This window comes from Anthonomus grandis, chromosome 5 (genome assembly GCF_022605725.1).
Source record: "Anthonomus grandis grandis chromosome 5, icAntGran1.3, whole genome shotgun sequence".
NCBI lineage: Eukaryota > Metazoa > Arthropoda > Insecta > Coleoptera > Curculionidae > Anthonomus > Anthonomus grandis.
Window position 1 is genome coordinate 35499111 of NC_065550.1, and position 14916 is coordinate 35514026.

At 27.0% G+C, this 14916-nt stretch overlaps 1 protein-coding gene across 2 annotated transcripts in view; it reads left to right on the forward strand.

The window, feature by feature from the left end:
- LOC126736680 (leucine-rich repeat-containing protein 24-like) overlaps positions 1–14916 on the forward strand; it is a 156174-nt gene that overhangs the window by 124324 nt on the left and 16934 nt on the right. The window lies entirely within an intron of this gene.

The window sequence follows — 14916 nt, forward strand, 5'->3', positions numbered from 1 at the left end:
ATTTATTACAGTAACCATATTTAAAATTAATTGTCTTAATAGAAAATTTTTTACAGGACGATAAATTTGGTGGCAACAATTTTTTAATTTTTTTGGGCCTTAGGGACAAAAACGCCTATACCTCTTTCAAAAATTATCCAAAATTGCTCAAGCTTCCACAAAATTGCTAAAAAAACATCAGTTTAATACAAAAACAATACTTTGAGTTACATTCTTAATTTGAAATTTTTTACAGGGAGTCAACCATGACGGTAACAATTTTTTGAATTTTTTTGAACCTTAAAGACATAAACGCCTATAATGCCCTCAAAAATTGTTCAAAGTTCCTCAAACCTCCATCAAATTGCTAAGAAAACTTCATTTAATTACAGCAACTAAATTTCAAGTTGATTTGCTTAATAAAATTTTTTTTCCAGGGAATCAAATATGATGGTAACAATTTTTCGACTTTTTTTGGACTTTAAGGACAAAAAATGTCTATAACTCCTTTAAAAATTGTCCAAAATTGATTAAACTTCCGAAAAATTGTTAAGAAAAAAAATCATTATAAAAACTATACTTTAAGTTAATTTTCTTAATAAGAAGTTTTTGACAGGGCTTGAAAGATGACGGTAACAATTTTGCAATTTTTTGGGTGTCTAAGGATAAAAACGTCCATAACTTCCTCAAAAACGGTCCAAAATGGCTCAAATTTTCACCAAACTGTTAAAAAAACTTAATTTTATTATAAAAATAATATTTTAAGTCATGTTTATTAAGACGATATTTTTTACAGGCAGTCAAAGATGATAACAACAATTTTTTAATTTTTTTGGACTTAAAGACCAAAACGTCCATAACCCCCATAAAAATTTTACTAAATTATATAAACTTCCAGAAAATTGTTAAGAAGACTTTATTTAAGAATAAAAATTATATCTCAGGTTAATTTGCTTAATAAGAAATTTTTTCCATAGAATTAAATATAATGGAACAATTTCAGAAATTAAACAAATTTGCTCAAGTTTCCACAGAATTTTTTGGAAAACTTTATTTAATTATAAAACTAATACTTCAAATTAAAATTTTTAACAAGAAATTTTTTTGAGGCAGTCAAATATCATGGTAACAATTTTTAAATTTTTTTGGTCCCAGGACATAAACGCCTATAACTACCTAAAAAGTGTCCAAAATTGCTCAAGCTTTTACCAAATTGTTAAGAAATCTTCATTTAATTAGTAGAACTATATTTCAACTTGATTTGCTTAATAAGAAATTTTTCCAGGGAATCGAATATGATGGTAACAATTTTTCAACTTTTTTGGAGCTTAAGGAAAAAAATTTCTATACTCCCTCAAAAAACTGTTCAAAATGACTCAAGCTTTCGCAAAATTGTTAAGAAAATTTAATTTAATTGGAAAAATTATATCTCAAATTAAGTATCTTAATAAAAAAAAATTTACAAGCATTAAAAGATGATGGAAACAATTTTTTAATTTTTTTGAACTTTAAGGACAAAAATGCCCATAACTCCGTCAAAAATAGTCCAAAATTGCTCAAACTTCCAGCAAGTAGTTAGGAAGACTTAATTTCATTATAATAACTATATTTAAAGTCAATTGTTTTAATAGGACATTTTTTACAGAAAGGCAAATATGGTGGTAACAATTTTTAATTTTTTTGTAGACCTTAAAGACAAAAACGCCCATAATTCCGTCAAAAATTGTCCAAAATTGCTTAAACCACCATCAGATTGTTAAAAACTTAACTTTATTTTAAAACTATATTTCAAGTTAATTTATTTAAAAGGAAAATTATTACAAGGAGTCAAAAATGATGGTAACAATTTTTCCAGGGAATCAAATATGATTGTAACAATTTTTCATTTTTTTAGACCTAAAGGAGAAACCCTCAAAACTTGTCCAAATTTGCTCAAGCTTCCACAGAATTAATAAGAAAACTTTATTTAATTAAAAAAAAATTATTTCAGGTTGATTTTTATAATAATAATTTTTTTACAGGAAATCAAATATGATGGTAACAATTTTTTAATTTTTTTGGACTTTTAGGACATAAACGCCTATAACTCCCTAAAAAAATGTTCAAAATTGATCAAAGTTCCACCAGATTGTTAAGAAAACTTTAATTTATTATAAAAAATTACATTTTAAGCTAATTTTTTTAATAAATTTTTTTTTACACGCAATCTAAAGTGATGGTAACAATTTTTCAATTTTTTTGGGCCTTAAAAAGAAAAACGCCCATAACTTTTACAAAAATTATTCAAAATTGCTCAAACTTCCCGTTCCATAAACGCCTATAAGTCCCTAAAAATTGTCCAAAATTGCTCAAGCTTCCGCCAAATTGTTAAGAAACTTCAATTAATTACAAAAACTATATTTCAAGTTGATTTGCTTAATAAGAAATTTTTCCAGGGAATCGAATATGATGGTAACAATTTTTCAACTTTTTTGGAGCTTAAGGAAAAAAATGTCTATACTCCCTCAAAAAATTGTCCAAAATGACTCAAGCTTTCGCAAAATTGTTAAGAAAACTTCATTTAATTGGAAAAACTATATTTCAAATTAAGTATCTTAATAAAAAAAAATTTTACAGGCATTAAAAGATGATGGAAACAATTTTTTAATTTTTTTGAACTTTAAGGACAAAAATGCCCATAACTCCGTCAAAAATTGTCCAAATTTACTGAAATTTCCACCAAGTTCTTAAGAAGACTTAATTTAATTATAGTAACTATATTTAAAGTCAATTGTCTTAATAGGACATTTTTTACACAAAGGCAAATATGATGGTAACAATTTTTCATTTTTTTTGTAGACCTTAAGGACAAAAACGCCCATAACTCCGTCAAAAATTGTCCAAAATTGCTCAAACTTCCATCAAATTTTTAAGAAAACCTAATTTAATTGCAACAACTATATTTTAAGTTAATTTATTTAATAGGAAATTTATTACAAGTAGTCAAAAATGATGGTAACAATTTTTCCAGGGAATCAAATATGATTGTAACAATTTTTCAACTTTTTTGGACCTTAAGGACAAAAATGTCTATACTCCCTCAAAAAATTGTCCAAAATGACTCAAGCTTTCGCAAAATTGTTAAGAAAACTTCATTTATTTGGAAAAAATATATTTCAAATTAAGTATCTTAATAAAAAAAAATTTTACAGGCATTAAAAAATGATGGAAACAATTTTTTAATTTTTTTGAACTTTAAGGACAAAAACGCCCATAACTCCATCAAAAATTGTCCAAAATTGCTCAAACTTCCACCAAGTAGTTAGGAAGACTTAATTTCATTATAATAACTATATTTAAAGTCAATTGTCTCAATTGAACATTTTTTACAAAAAGAGAAATATGGTGGTAACAATTTTTCATTGTTTTGTAGACCTTAAGGACAAAAACGCCCTTAAAAACTGTCCAAGTTTGCTCAAACTTCCACCAAGTTGTTAAGAAGACTTTTCACTTTCATTATAGCAACCTTATTTCAAATTAATTTTCTCAATTGGTAGTTTTTTTATGATGGTATCAATTATTAATTTTTTTTAGACTTAAAGGGCAAACACGCCCATAATTCCCTCAAAACTTGTCCAAATTTGCTCAAGCTTCCACAGAATTAATAAGAAAACTTCATTTAATTAAAAAAAAAATTATTTCGGGTTGATTTTTATAATAATAATTTTTTTACAGGAAATCAAATATGATGGTAACAATTTTTTATTTTTTTTAGACTTTTAGGACATAAACGCCTAGAACCCCTTAAGAAAACGTCCAAAATTGATTAAAGTTCCATTAGATTGTTAAGAAAACTTTAATTTATTGTAAAAAATAACATTTCAAGATAAGTTTTTTCAACAAAAAATTGTTAACAGGCAATCTAAATTGATGATAACAATTTTTCAATTTTTTTGGTCTTTTAGGACATAAACGCCTATAATTCCTTAAAAAAATTTCCAAAATTGCCTTAAAATTCACGAAATTGTTAGGAAAACCTCAAATCATTATAAAAATAACATTTTAAGTAAAGCTTCTTAACAAAAAATTTTTTGCACGCAATCTAAAGTAATTCTTCAATTTTTTTGAACCTTAAGAACAAAAACGCCCATAACTTTTACAAAAATTGTTCAAAATTACTCAAACTTCAAAAAAATTATTAAGAAAACTTCAATTTATTATAAAAATAACAATTTTAAGCTAAGTTTTTTAACAAAAAATTATTTACACGCAATCTAAAGTGACGCTAACAATTTTTCAATTTTTTTGGACCTTAAAGACATAATCGCCTATAATGCCCTCAAAAATTATCCAATGTTCCTCAAACCTCCATCAAATTGTTAAAAAAACTTTGTTTAATTACAACAACTAAATTTCAAGTAGATTTGCTTAATAAGAATTTTTTTCCAGGGAATCAAATTTATCAACTTTTTTTGGACCCTAAGGACAAAAAATGTCTATAACTCCTTCAAAAATTGTCCAAAATTGATTAAACTTCCGAAAAATTGTTAAGAAAAAAAAATCATTATAAATACTATATTTTAAGTTAATTTTCTTAATAAGAAGTTTTTGACAGGGCGTCAAAGGTGGCGGTAATAATTTTGCAATTTTTTTGGGAGTCTAAAGATAAAAACGTCCATAACTTCCTCAAAAACGGTCCAAAATGGCTCAAATATTCACCAAATTGTTAAAGAAACCCAATTTTATTATAAAAATACTATTTTAAGTGATGTTTATTAAGACGATATTTTTTACAAGCAGTCAAAGATGATAACAACAATTTTTTAATTTTTTTTTGGGTTTAAAGACCAAAACGTCCATAACTGCCACAAAAATATTACTAAATTATTTAAACGTCCACAAAATTGTTAAGAAAACTTTATTTGTGGTAACAATTTCTTAATTTTTTGGTCCCTAAGGACATAAACGCCTATAAGTCCCTCAAAAATTGTCCAAAGTTCCTCAATCTTCCACCAAATTGTTAAGAAATCTTCATTTAATTAGAAGAACTATATTTCAAGTTGATTTGCTTAATAAGAATTTTTTCAACTTTTTTTGGACCTTAAGGACAAAAAATGCTATACTTCCTCAAAAAATTGTCCAAAATTCCTCAAGCTTTCGCAAAATTGTTAAGAAAACTTAATTTAATTGGAAAAACTATATCTCAAATTAAGTATCTTAATAAAAAAAATTTTACAGGCAGTAAAAGATCATGGAAACAATTTTTTAATTTTTTTGAACTTTAAGGACAAAAACGACCATAACTCCGTCAAAAATTGTCCAAAATTGCTCAAACCTCCACCAAGTTGTTAGGAAGACTTAATTTTATTATAATAACTATATTTAAAGTCAATTGTTTTAATAGGACATTTTTTACAGAAAGACAAATATGGTGGTAACAATTTTTAATTTTTTTGTAGACCTTAAAGACAAAAACGCCCATAATTTCGTCAAAAATTGTCCAAAATTGCTTAAACCACCATCAGATTGTTAAAAAAACTTAATTATATTGTAAAACTATATTTCAAGTTAATTCATTTAAAAGGAAAATTATTACAAGGAGTCAAAAATGATGGTAACAATTTTTTCAGTGAATCGAATATGATTGTAACAATTTTTCATTTTTTTAGACCTAAAGGAGAAATCCTCAAAACTTGTCCAAATTTGCTCAAGCTTCCACAGAATTAATAAGAAAACTTTATTTAATTAAAAAAAAATTATTTCAGGTTGATTTTTATAATAATTTTTTTACAGGAAATCAAATATGATGGTAACAATTTTTTAATTTTTTTGGACTTTTAGGACATAAACGCCTATAACTCCCTAAAAAAATGTCCAAAATTGATCAAAGTTCCACCAGATTGTTAAGAAAACTTTAATTTATTATAAAAAATTACATTTTAAGCTAATTTTTTTAATAAATTTTTTTTACACGCAATCTAAAGTGATGGTAACAATTTTTCAATTTTTTTGGACCTTAAAAAGAAAAACGCCCATAACTTTTACAAAAATTATTCAAAATTGCTCAAACTTCCCGTTCCATAAACGCCTATAAGTCCCTAAAAATTGTCCAAAATTGCTCAAGCTTCCGCCAAATTGTTAAGAAACCTCAAATAATTACAAAAACTATATTTCAAGTTGAAAGTTAATAAGAAATTTTTCCAGGGAATCGAATATGATGGTAACAATTTTTCAACTTTTTTGGAGCTTAAGGAAAAAAATGTCTATACTCCCTCAAAAAATTGTCCAAAATGACTCAAGCTTTCGCAAAATTATTAAGAAAACTTCATTTAATTGGAAAAACTATATTTCAAATTAAGTATCTTAATAAAAAAAAATTTTACAGGCATTAAAAGATGATGGAAACAATTTTTTAATTTTTTTGAACTTTAAGGACAAAAATGCCCATAACTCCGTCAAAAATTGTCCAAATTTACTGAAATTTCCACCAAGTTCTTAAGAAGACTTAATTTAATTATAGTAACTATATTTAAAGTCAATTGTCTTAATAGGACATTTTTTACACAAAGGCAAATATGATGGTAACAATTTTTCATTTTTTTGTAGACCTTAAGGACAAAAACGCCCATAACTCCGTCAAAAATTGTCCAAAATTGCTCAAACTTCCATCAAATTTTTAAGAAAACCTAATTTAATTGCAACAACTATATTTTAAGTTAATTTATTTAATAGGAAATTTATTACAAGTAGTCAAAAATGATGGTAACAATTTTTGCAGGGAATCAAATATGATTGTAACAATTTTTCAACTTTTTTGGACCTTAAGGACAAAAATGTCTATACTCCCTCAAAAAATTGTCCAAAATGACTCAAGCTTTCGCAAAATTGTTAAGAAAACTTCATTTATTTGGAAAAAATATATTTCAAATTAAGTATCTTAATAAAAAAAAATTTTACAGGCATTAAAAAATGATGGAAACAATTTTTTAATTTTTTTGAACTTTAAGGACAAAAATGCCCATAACTCCGTCAAAAATTGTCCAAAATTGCTCAAACTTCCAGCAAGTAGTTAGGAAGACTTAATTTTATTATAATAACTATATTTAAAGTCAATAATATCTTAATAGGAAATTTATTACAGGAAGTCAAAAATAATGGTAACAATTTTTCAACTTTCTTTGACGTTCAGGTCAAAAACTGTTATAACTCCCTCAAAAATGGTCCAAAATTGCTCATACTTCCACAGAATTTATAGGAAAACTTCATTTAATTTTAAAAACTATATTTTAGGTTAATTTTTAAAATAATAATTTTTTTACAGGAAGTCAAATATGATGGAAACAATTTTTTAATTTTTTTAGACTCTTAGGACATTAACGCCTATAATTCCTTAAAAAAACGTCCAAAATTGCTTAGGCTTCCACCAGATTGTTAAGAAAACTTCAATTTATTAAAAAAAATAAATTTTAAATTAAGGTTTTTAACAGAAAATTGTTAACATGCAATCTAAATTGATGATAACAATTTTTCAATTTTTTTTGGACTTTTAAGACTTATACGCCTATAACTCTTTAAAAAAAACGTCCAAAATTACCTAAATTTTTACCAAATTATTAAGAAAACTTCAATTTATGACAAAAATAACATTTCAAGCTATCTTTCCTAGCAAAAAATTGTTTACACGCAATCTAAAATGATGTTAATAATTTACCAATTTTTGTGGACTTTGAACAAAAACGCCCATAACTTTTACAAAAATTGTCAAAAATTGCTTAAACTTCCACCAAATCGTTAAAAAAATTTCAATTTATTATAAAAATGATATTTCAAGCTAAGTTTCTTAACAAAAATTTTTTTACACGCAATCTAAAGTGATGGTAACCATTTTTTGACTTTTAGGACATAAACGCCTATAACTCCTTAAAAAAACGTCCAAAATCGCTTAAACTTTTACCAAACTTTTAAGCAAACTTTAAATTATTATAAAATAACATTTTAAGCTAATTTTTTCAACAAGAAATTTTTAACACGCAATCTAAATTGATGATAACAATTTTTCAATTTTTTTGGACTTTAAGAACAAAAACGTTCATAACTTTTACAAAAATTGTCCAAAATTGCTCAGACTTTCACCAAACTGTTAGGAAAATTTAATTTCATTATAAAAAATATATTTTAAATTAAGTTTCTTAATAAGACATTTTTTACAGGCAGTAAAAGATGATGAAAAAAATTGTTTAATGTTTTTGAACTTTAAGGACAAAAACGCCCATAATTCCCTCAAAAAATATCCAAATTTCCTGAAACTTTTACCAAGTTGTTAAGAAGAATTAATTTTAATATATCTATTATATTTCAAATCAATTTTCTGAATTTAAATTTTTTTTACAGGAAGCTAATTATGATGGTAACAATTTTTCAATTTTTTTCGACGTTAAATACAAAAACTCCTGTAATTCCCTCAAAAATTGTCTAAAATTGTTCACAGAATTAATAAAAAACTTCATTTAATTGAAAAATTATGTTTAAGGTTGACTTTTTTAATAATAAATTTTTTACAGAAAGTCAAACATGATGGTAACAATTTCTACATTTTTTTGAGTTACTTCTGGGTATACTATTATAGTAACATCCAATACAATGAAACAATTAGACCTAAATGCGTCAATAAACTGGCAAAATTAAACTAAAAATTCCCGAACAAAAACAGGAATTCCTGCGGCCATTAACAATGCTTAAACATCCCACTCGACTACATATTAACGACCGAAAAAAAAGTACCAAAATTACTATGCCCACCCGGTTAAAATCACGGCCATTTTCGGTTTTATATGACGGCCATTGTGCTATTTTTACGATCGCACCTCGATTAAATTTAATCCTTTTTTCTATTTTTAAATAATTTATATAGCCATAAATGATCATATACTAGAGCCAATAGGTACAAAACACCTCTTTAAACCGGAAAAACTCGTGATATAAATGAATTTCCCGGCACTTTCAAGTTTCCCTAATAAAAACCACCTGACTTTTAATTAATCAGCCAGAGCAGCCGAGTTTTCTCGCTAGAAACTGTACCGCGCCGCCAGGAAACTTTGGAATCTCCCTCCCCCACCCCTTTTGGAAACAAAAAGAAAACTAAAGTAGGAAAAACAAATTAAAATTCTAGGGAGAGCAAGCGGTGAAGTTTCACCCGTGTGCCCCGTAATGAGATAAGTTATGATAATCCGCACGGATTAGCAAATACGTTAATCCTCTTAAGGAAAGTTCATATATTGTTTAAACACTTCGGGAAAACCGAGGTGCCGCTATATGTTTTTAATGAAACCCACTTTCCTTCCGAACAAAACAGGTTCGTACATGAATAAATTACTGGGAAAGGGAGTTTTATTGGCTTTTATGCTTTTATGCGTAACAACTTAATAAGCCGTTTAGATATTTATGTGGAATTTACTAAGGAATGTGTGTGAATGTGAATTTTGGGAATAATCTAAGGGTAATGTTCGATCTTCATGGTGACCATTCATTTCAATGAATGTCTGATATCTCAAAAACTATATTTTTATGAAATAACTAAGCAGAATATTCATCGGAGTATTCTCTTCAAATTTTGTTTTAAGTGCAAATCGATTAAAACTATAGGTTTAAAAATATTGCAGCTTTTTTGTGATAATGTCACAGGGGCAGGTTTGGTCCTCAAGGTGATCAGTCACTTTAAAGTCTAAAATGTCAAGAACTACTGGGAATATCTTCATGAACCAAAAAGCAAAATATTCCTTTAAATATTCTAAACAAATTTTATAGTTGGTTCAAACTAATTTAAACTAGAAATTTAAAATTGTTTGAGATTTTCTCTAGTGGATTCTAAGGTGCAAGTTTGAGCTTCAGGGTGAGCACTCACTTCAAACAATAAAATCTCAAGAACTATTGGGAATATTTTCACGAATCAAGAAGTAATCTATTCCTTAGAATATTCTGAAGAAATTTTATGATAGGTTTAAACTTATTTAAACTAAAAATTTAAAATTATTTGAGATTTTCTCTAGTGGATTCTAAGGTGCAAGTTTGATCGTCAAGGTGAACACTCACTTTAAACTCTTAAATCTCAAGAACTACTGGGAATATCGGCATGAATCAAAAAGTGAAATATTCCTTTGAATATTCTGAACACATTTTATGATAGGTTCAAACTGATTTAAACTAGAAATTTAAAATTATTTGAGATTTTCTCTAGTGGATTCTAGGGTGCAAGTTTGATCGTCAAGGTGAACACTCACTTTAAACTCTTAAATCTCAAGAACTACTGGGAATATCGGCATGAATCAAAAAGTGAAATATTCCTTTGAATATTTTGAACACATTTTATAATAGGCTCAGACTAATTCAAACTAGAAATTTAAAGTTGTTTGAGGTTTTTTGTCGTGGCTTCCAAAGAGCAAATTTGGTCTTCAAGGTGAGCACTCACTTTAAAGTCTGAAATCTCAGGAACTACTGCGAATATTTTAATGAACTAAAAAGTCTATTATTCCATTAATCATTGTGAATAAATTTTATAATAAGTTTAAACTGATACAAACTATAAATTTTAAATTGTTTGAGGTTTTTGGTCGTGGCTTCCAAGGACCAAGTTTAATTTTCAAGGTGATCACTTACTTCAAAGTCCAAAATCTCAGAATTTACTAATAACATTTTCATGTAATAAAAAGTGGAATATTTCCTAGAATATTCTAAACAAATTTTGTTATAAGTTTAAACCAATTCAAGCTATAAATTTTAAATTTTTTGAGGTTTTTTGTAATGGTCTCTAAGAAGCAAGTTTCATTTCCAAGGTGAACACTCAATTTAAAGTCCAAAATCTCAATAACTACTAGAAATATTTTCATGAAACAAAAAGAAGAATATTCCTTTGACTATATTAAACAAATTTTGTTTTATGTTTAAACCAATTTAGACTATAAATTTTAAAATATTTGACGTTTTTTGTAATGGCCTCCCAGAACCAAGTTTGCCCTTCAAGGTGATTACTGACTTTAAAGTCTCAAATCTCAAGAACTACTGGGAATATTTTCATGAAATAAAAAGTGTAATATTCCCTTGAATATTCTGAATAAATTTTGTTATAGGTTTAAACATATTCAAACTATAAATTTTAAAATGTTTGACGTTTTTTGTAATTGCCTTCCAGAACCAAGTTTGCTCTTCAAGGTGATTACTGACTTTAAAGTCTCAAAACTACTGGGAATATTTTCAGAAAACAAAAAACGGAATATTCCCTCAAATATTTTAAACAATTTTTGGTTAGAGTTCAAATTGGTTCAAACTGAAAATTTCAAATTGTTTGGGGTTTTTTGTAGTGTCCTCCAAGGACTACATTTGATCTTCGAGGTGGTCAAGTACTTCAAAATGCAAAATCTCAAGAACTATTGGAAATATTTTTATAAAACAAAAAGCAGAATATTCCCTGGAATATTCTCAATACAATTTGTGTTAGCTTTGCATCGATTCAAACTACAAATTTAAAATTGTTTGAGATTTTCTCTAGTGGATTCTAAGGTGCAAGTTTGTTCTTCAGGGTGAGCACTCACTTCAAACTTTAAAATCTCAATAACTACTGGGAATATCTTCATGAACCAAGAAGTAAAATATTCCTTAGAATATTCTGAAGAAATTTTATTATAGGTTCAAACTTATTCAAACTAGAAATTTAAAATTGCTTCAGATTTTCTCTAGTGGATTCTAAGGTGCAAGTTTGATCTTCAAGGTGAACCCTCACTTCAAACACTAAAATCTCAAGAACTACTGGGAATATTTTTATAAACTAAAAAGTGGAATATTCTTATGAATATTCTGAATAAATTTTGTTAAAAGTTCAAGCCAATTCAAATGATAAATTTTAAATTATTTCAGGTTTTTTGTATTGGCCTCCAAAAACAAAGTTTGATCTCTAAGCTGATCACTCATTTCAAAGTTCAGAATCTCAAGAACTACTGGGAATATTTCTATGAAATAAAAAGTGGAAGATTCCCTCAAATATTTTAAACAATTTTGGTTAGGGTTCAAACTGGTTCAAACAGAAAATTTCAAATTGTTTGAGGTTTTTTGTAGTGACCTCCAAGGACTACATTTGATCTTCGAGGTGGTCAAGTACTTCAAAATCCAAAATCTCAAGAAATTTTGGAAATATCTTCATGAAACAAAAAGCGGAATATTCTTTTGAATATTCTTAATGCAATTTGTGTTGGATTTATACTGATTCAAACTACAAATTTAAAATTGTTTGAAATTTTCTCTAGTGGATTCTTAGGTGCAAGTTTGTTCTTCAAGGTGAACACTCACTTTAAACTCTTAAATCTCAAGAACTACTGGGAATATCTTCATGAACCAAGAAGTAGAATATTCCTTAGAATATTCTGAAATAATTTTGTGATAAATTTAAACTGATTCAAACTAGAAATTTAAAATTAATTGAGATTTTCTTTAGTGGATTCTAAGGTGCAAGTTTGATCTTCAAGGTGAACCCTCACTTCAAACACTAAAATCTCAAGCACTATTGAGAATATTTTCATAAACTAAAAAGTAAAATATTCCTTTGGATATTTTGAATAAATTTTGTTATATGTTTAAGCCAATTCAAATAATAAATTTTAAATTGTTTCAGGTTTTTTTGTATTGGCCTCCAAAAACAAAGTTTGATCTCCAAGGTGATCACTCATTTGAAAGTTCACAATCTCAAGAACTACTGGGAATATTTTTATGAAACAAAAACTGGAATATTCTTTAGAATATTCTAAATAAATTTTATTATGGGTTCAAACCACTTAAATCTATAAATTTAAATTGGTTTAAGGTTTTTTGTAGTGACCTCCAAAGAGCAGGTTTACTCGTCAAGGTGATCACTCAATTTAAAGTCTAATATCTCAATAACTACTAGGAATATTTTCATGAAACAAAAAGAGGAATATTCCTTAGACTATACTAAACAAATTTTGTTTTATGTTTAAACCAATTCAAACTATAAATTTTAAAATGTTTGACGTTTTTTGTAATGGCCTTCCAGAACCAAGTTTACTCTTCAAGGTGATGACTGGCTTTAAAGTCTCAAATCTCAAGAACTACTGGGAATATTTTCAGAAAACAAAAAACGGAATATTCCCTCAAATATTTTAAACAATTTTTGGTTAGAGTTCAAACTGGTTCAAACTGAAAATTTCAAATTGTTTGCGGTTTTTTGTAGTGTCCTCCAAGGACTACATTTGATCTTCGAGGTGGTCAAGTACTTCAAAATGCAAAATCTCAAAAACTATTGGAAATAATTTTATAAAACAAAAAGCAGAATATTCCCTAGAATATTCTCAATATAATTTGTGTTGGATTTGCACCGATTCAAACAACAAATTTAAAATTGTTTGAGATTTTCTCTAGTGGATTCTAAGGTGCAAGTTTGATCTTCAAGATGAATACTCACTTGAAACTCTAAAATCTCAAGAAATACTGGGAATATCTTCATGAATCAAAAAGTAAAATATTTCTTTGAATATTCTGAATAAATTTTATAATAGGTTTAAATTGACTCAAACTATAAATGTAAAATTGTTTACGATTTTCTCTAGTGGATTCTAAGGTGCAAGTTTGATCTTCAAGGTGAACACTCACTTTAAACACTAAAATCTCAAGAACTACTGGAAATATTTTCATGAACTAAAAAGTGAAATATTTCTTAGAATATTCTGAACAAATTTTATCATAAGTTCAAACCAATTCAAGCTATAAATTTTAAATTGTTTAAGGTTTTTTGTAATGGTCTCTAAGAAGCAAGTTTCATCTCCAAGGTGAACACTCACTTTAAAGTCTAAAATCTCAATACCTACTCGAAATATTTTCATGTAACAAAAAATGGAATATTCTTTCGAATATTCTGAATAAATTTTCTTGCGGGTTTAAATCAATTAAATGTATAAATTTTAAATTTTTTAAGGTTTTTTTGTAGTGGCCTCCAAGGAGCAGGTTTACTTGTCAAGGTGATCACTCAATTTAAAGTTTAATATCTCAATAGCTACTAGGAATATTTTCATGAAACAAAAAGAGGAATATTCCTTTGACTATATTAAACAAATTTTGTTTTATGTTTAAACCAATTCAAACTAAAAATTTTAAAATGTTTGACCTTTTTTGTAATTGCCTTCCAGAACCAAGTTTGCCCTTCAAGGTGTTAACTGTCCTCCAAGGATTACATTTGATCTTCGAGGTGGTCAAGTACTTCAAAATGCAAAATCTCAAAAACTATTGGAAATATTTTCATAAAACAAAAAGCAGAATATTCCCTAGAATATTCTCAATATAATTTGTGTTGGATTTGCACCGATTCAAACAACAAATTTAAAATTGTTTGAGATTTTCTCTAGTGGATTCTAAGGTGCAAGTTTGTTCTTCAAGGTGAACACTCACTTCAAACTCTTAAATCTGAAGAACTACTGGGAATATCTTCATGAACCAAGAAGTAAAATATTCCTTAGAATATTCTAAATAAATTTTATAATAAGTTTAAACTGATTCAAACTAGAAATTTAAAATTAATTGAGATTTTCTTTAGTGGATTCTAAGGTGCAAGTTTGATCTTCAGGGTGAGCACTCACTCACAAACACTAAAATCTCAAGAACTACTGGGAATATTTTTATAAACTAAAAAGTGGAATATTCTTATGATTATTTTGAATAAATTTTGTTAAAGGTTCAAGCCAATTCAAATGATAAATTTTAAATTGTTTCAGGTTTTTTTGTATTGGCCTCCAAAAACAAAGTTTGATCTCCAAGCTGATCACTCATTTCAAAGTTCAGAATCTCAAGAACTACTGGGAATATTTCTATGAAATAAAAAGTGAAAGATTCATTGAAGTGTTCTTAACAAGTTTTATTTTAAGTGTAAACTGTTGAAAATTATAATTTTTAAAATATTTCTGA